The sequence below is a fragment of the Hordeum vulgare genome, chromosome 3H (genome assembly GCF_904849725.1).
Source record: "Hordeum vulgare subsp. vulgare chromosome 3H, MorexV3_pseudomolecules_assembly, whole genome shotgun sequence".
Lineage (NCBI taxonomy): Eukaryota > Viridiplantae > Streptophyta > Magnoliopsida > Poales > Poaceae > Hordeum > Hordeum vulgare.
In genome coordinates, this window is record NC_058520.1 from 136,577,856 (window position 1) to 136,583,387 (window position 5,532).

At 47.8% G+C, this 5,532-nt stretch overlaps 1 non-coding gene across 1 annotated transcript; it reads left to right on the top strand.

The window, feature by feature from the left end:
- Window positions 1–2,491: 2,491 nt before the first annotated feature.
- Window positions 2,492–2,563, top strand: TRNAK-UUU. The gene has a single exon. It is a non-coding gene; the product is annotated as a tRNA-Lys (tRNA).
- The last annotated feature ends 2,969 nt before the right edge of the window (window positions 2,564–5,532 follow it).

The following is a 5,532-nucleotide window of genomic DNA, read 5'->3' on the forward strand; positions in this document are numbered from 1 at the left end:
CCGGCCGTTCGTCGTAAATGTGAGGGTTGCAAGACAATTATTTACCTGATGAACTTTGCTTCCGTACACCCTCCTAGAAAAGTTTACAGATTTCGATGTAGGTTAGAAGTTACTGCACTTTAATTATTAAATAGAAAAAAGGGCAACATAGTCTTTCGTATCCAAATCAATCTATTCGGTATGTTTGATCTGCAGGCTAATATGACGACAGTCTTTTTAAGTAAATTTAGGCTGCGTTTGGATTGAGTGTAAAATAATACAGAGGTATTTTTTTCTACACGTGTAACTTACCGGCCAATGTATAATTTCGGGCAGAAAATGAAACGACCGATCGACGCATGCATCTTTTACGGAGGTATTTCCAGCTGAAACGCTGATCCAAACAGGCCATTAAGATTCATGAAAACTTTTAAGGAGGGTGTACCGAAGCAAAACTCCTGACTTGTTCAAAAGTTTTTCCCGTTCCATTTATTATACTGTTTGCGGGTGAGTGGGTTGTTGCTTTGTTCTCCATTTCTTCTGAAACATATGCAATTGCATGGTGAAACATCTTATCTACTCTTTTGCCAGTAAGCTCTGAGGTCTGTCTGAACCTTTGATGTGTGGCTGTTGCTGGGTTGTCCCATAGAGACATAGGCAATTGCTCTGGGGACATGTATGTACTGCACACGCCATTATCTTTTGAAGCCGCTCATCATGGTTGTCCCATAGAGATAGAGTAGTACTAGTAGTGCTATAGCTTTAAAAGGCTTCCTAACACCATCATTCAGGTAGTATAAAATGCCACGGCCATGGCCATGGCTACGAGGTTAATGATGGCTTATGATCCCGCGGAATCAGGCTTTCCTTTGCCGGCCAGTATCTTCTTCCTCCCCACCTAGAGACGATGCTCCACTTTGGCCTCCTTTCCTCTTCCTTCCTATTCCTCCTCCTTTCCCCTTGCATATCCGCTGGTTGGTTGGTGCGAATGTGATTGTGAAGCAGAGGCGGGATCAGGATCCAACACTGCACAACACAGGGTCCCCGTCCTAATTTAATCCGGAGGACGAATCGGCGGCGTTACCTGCCTGGTGGCTGGAAAACCGGTTAATTAACAAAAAACCGTTCAAAAACCGCCTCTACCTGGGCAGCACTGACAAGATACCCCACATGCACCCCGTCAAAAAAAAAAATACCCCACATGCACCATGTAAAGAAAGGCTCATTGAGGTAGCACATTAAGCGTCATCATCAATTCTTCTCGAGTCGGAGTTGTTGAGTAGGGGCCTTGCAGCGACGATGACGCGAGGCGGATGGTCGATTCTGGCGCTGGCTCGGCTTAGGCTCAGTGCTTTTCTCCTGCAATGCTTGTCGATAAAGTTAGAGCTGTCTGGTAGTTGGCGCGTGTGGTTAACTGTTTGACAGTGATCGGCGTGGGCCTCGGCGTTTGCTTGCAGTGAGGGCTATATTGGTGGTCGTCGATGGTGGAGTCGGAGTCGCCCTTGTGTAGGTGTGATGGCGATGACACCGGGTTACAACCTCAACGGTGTTCTCTCCTTGACGACGTGTGTGCGTTCTTATGCAGGTTGCCAGGTCGCCCTGTGTGTGCTATGTGAACGTGTTGTAACGGTTTTTGTCCGGTTTACCGTTAATCAACCAGGCAATTCTTTTATTCTTAATTAATGAGAAGGCAAAGCTTTTGCCTCCGTTTCAAAAAAAAAAAAAAAACTTTCTCGAGAACCACCATTACCTGCCTTCCATTCTCTCTGAGCGAGCAACTCCGCCTTCCTCGCAGGCGCAGAGGAAGTGTGAATCCACATGAAGATCAATGCCGATCACTCAGTCACTCATGACAGGGACGACACAACTCCGATTCCAGCAAAGAACTACGAAGGAGAACTATGTAAGGTTAGGGTTGCGAAAGATCACAAAATGGACCACCTATCACCCGTCATCTTACCATCCGGACCTGTTGTCGTAGGCTCGTAGCTCCGACTTTGTTGTAGAGAAGGACCTAAGGATACACTGGAAAAGAGCCGACAACCACAACTATGTCACAACACCGACATTGTTCTCCCCACAGCTGCTTCCACACAAGCCGTGACGCCTTCACCACCATTTTTCACCGGCCGTCGCCATGGCCACCACCATCATCCTTGCCACCGTGATGCACCACTCTCCCGCTGTCCTCCTCACGTCTCACTGGTTGGATAGAGTTAAAAGAAATGATGCCCGTAAGAGGAGCGACATCAAAATGTCACCTCGGTCCGTTCATCTTGTCTTTGGCTTCCCCCGAGCTGTCTCGGGTGGAGAGAGGCAGAGCAACTCATGGACGTCTTCAAGAAAACTAGGATGTTCACGTCTCACATATGTCCGTCGCCGTCGCTGGCTGTGGCCATGGCCGGAGACGAGACTTTCCCTGAGTGAGTCCTCAGCCGAACCAGATTTCGCATCTTGACCAGATCCGTGGTAGAGGTAAGAAGAAACTATCTCGGCAGGAAAATGTAAGCAAGCCGACCTAGCTCAGTGGTAGAGCGCGTGGCTTTTAACCACGTGGCCGTGGGTTCGATCCCCACGGTCGGCGAATTGCGTTGTGTCCTTTAAATAATTTCTTTTTTATGTTTTTCGACTTGTTCATTTTTGTTCGGGTAGGACGGCTGCCTAGTGGGAGTAGGATTTGGAATCCTTTGGTGAAAGATCCCCACGGTCGGCGGTATTTTTTCCCCCTTTCCCGACTTGTTAAATTTTTTGGGGTGTAGGATTTGGAATCCTTTGGCGTGAAAGGTTCCTTTGTTCCTCCGTGGTCCTGCCCTGCCACTGTGCTAGTGTACGAGTATGTGCTAGCATTACTGCTATCCTAGATCAACCTTTTAATCTTTTCGTGCCTGATAAAGCTCGCTTAGTTTAGGAGCAGTACCGCAATGCCAGCGAAATGCCGCGTTCCTTTTGTTACGCGACCATTCGATTCATTAAGATTTCCTGCACCGCATCTTGTTATAGTACATGATACATGGCCATGCCTGTGATCCCCGAGCTCAGCTCATGCTCTGCAAACGCTTATCCTTTATGGGCTACGTGAGGTACCAAGTGGGGTTGATGACCGGACGCATTTGACATTTGCTTTTGGGGTCCATCACCGCGATTGACGAGTGTAAACTCTGAACCCAGAGGCAGGCGGTAGTGCAGGGGCACTGCTCCCTGCTCCGGCGCAGCGTCGGAGCTCAGGTGCCGCGCTGTCGTCTCCAGCACGAGCGCGGGAGGGCCGATGAGTTGCTTTTTGCAGGCACAGTAGTACCGGCGCGTGTAGTCATGTAGACGTCGTACCCTTGTCTCCGTTTCCGCCGGTCGCGCGGTGCGGGTGCTTTGCTCGTGCCGTTTTAGAGCCGTGCATCGTGCGCAGCCGCTGCGCCCCACAATGACGCTCGTGGTTCGGGGACCCAGGAGATCTCGTAGTGCAGGTTCCGGGGATTTATTACGATCGATCGGTGTTGGCATTTTGGGAAATCAGTTTATTGTGATGGGAGGGGTGTATGCTAGGGAAAATATCAAGTGCTCCCGTCCATGGATACGTTGCTCCTACACCACACGGTGCATTTGATGATCTGAGATGAAGGGACATGATCAAGCTACTAACTTTTTTTCGAACCGGGCTTCTCTCGTTTTCATTATAAAGCATAACGGAAATACAAACTTTTTTCCAAACCAGAAGTAGAGAAAGGGAAAGGGAAAGGGAAAGAAGCAACTTCGGGACAATACCAGAAAATCCACCTTCTGCGCCTGTCATCAGGAACACAAACTATGGGGCGAAAACCTGCGTATCACCCTAAACCGCCCAGAACAGAAAGGAACTACCACCACATAGTATCACAAAAGACCCTATTAGACCAACAAAATAAAACAACAAGTACTCCCTCCGTACCGAAATATAGGTCGCTGGGGAAACCATCCCGACCAGGTGAAAAACGCCAAAAAGACCAAATTGCCCCCGCACCTCTGCACCAAGTCAAACCATCCCGATTTGAATTGTCTCCTACCTCTGACTAATCTGCCCGCACCTTCACCCCCGCACCTCCACCCCCGCCACCGCCCTCTACCTCCGGCCTCCACCTCCGCCTCCACCCCGCCATCCACCTCCGCCTCCACCTCCGGCCTTCACCTCTGCCTCCACCCCCGCCATCCACCTCCGCCCTCCACCCTCGCCCAGGCACTCTTGATCTGCTACTGGTGACATGCTGCTGGTGATCTATTGCTGCTGGAGATCTGCTGCTGCTGCTGGTGATCTATTGCTGCTGGAGATCTGCTGCTGGTGATCTGCGGGTGATTTGTTGCTGCTGGTCTGCTGGTGATCTCCTGGTGGTGGTCTGCTGGTGATCTTTTGGTGATCTGCTGCTGCTGGTGATCTGCTGGAGGCGAGCTGCTGCTTGACCTTGGTGATGGTGGAGGCGAGCTGCTGCTGATGGTGGCGGGGAGGAGCTGCTGATGGTGGAGGTGAACTCTGCATTGATGACTACATCTGCATCAAATTGATGACTGCATCAAATTGGAGTACAGTGTAGCAGTACAAATTTTGTCACCAATAACTGGGAATAGGAATTAAATTTTGTAAAATAGCCCTATGCAAATTATTTTAGCAGGTTCATCTCATGAATTTGGTAGCGTGTTCATCTCATGAACCTGAATTTGACTTGCATGATGCTTTTCATACAAGATCCTAATCTTAATCAGAGTAATATAATGATCATAAAATGAGACTCGTGTCAATTGATCCGAGTAATCAAAGCATTTCAGGAAAATGTGAAAACATGATCATTTTGCAGGAAGATTAGTAGGTATAGTGACATACCTGATCATTTTGTGATACAATAGCCTGATTGAGTGTTCCTTCTCCTCCGAGGCACAACAGCAATAGCAGCAGGTTAATACTAACAGCAACAACAGCAGTACAATAGCAATAGCAGCAGCTTAATACTAACAACAATAACAGGTTAATAATAACAGCAACAACAGCAGTACAACAGCAACAACACCTGCAACAACTTGACGTGGCAGCAACAATTTGACATCAGTATCAATACCTGATAGCAGCAATACTCCGGCAGCAGTACCCCTATAGCAGTAATCCAGCAGTAGTAGACCACTTTGACAACAATAACAAGAAGATGGAGAACATGGTTGTGCCAGACCTCAACTGCACTCCACCTGCAGATGAAATGGATGAAGATCCAGTACTTCAAATTGATGAAGATGTAGTACTTCAAATTGATGAAGATGCAGGTACAATTACATTAGCATTTCAGACTACTTTCAGTTAACTGTAGCAGTTAACTGTATCATTTCTGACTACTTTTTCTTTGTTGTAATCCTTCGTGCAGGTGTTGAGAAAGCAGTTCAGAAAAGGGACAGCCTTGATGACAAGCAAAAGTATGCTGCTTATGTTGCATTACATACACTTTGTATGAGTAGAGGGGGCAAATTTAACAGAGATGATAAAAAAAAAAGTGGCCGACTTTTTTGGAGTAGGTGTCTGGAATATTCAGAGAGTTTGGAAGAAAG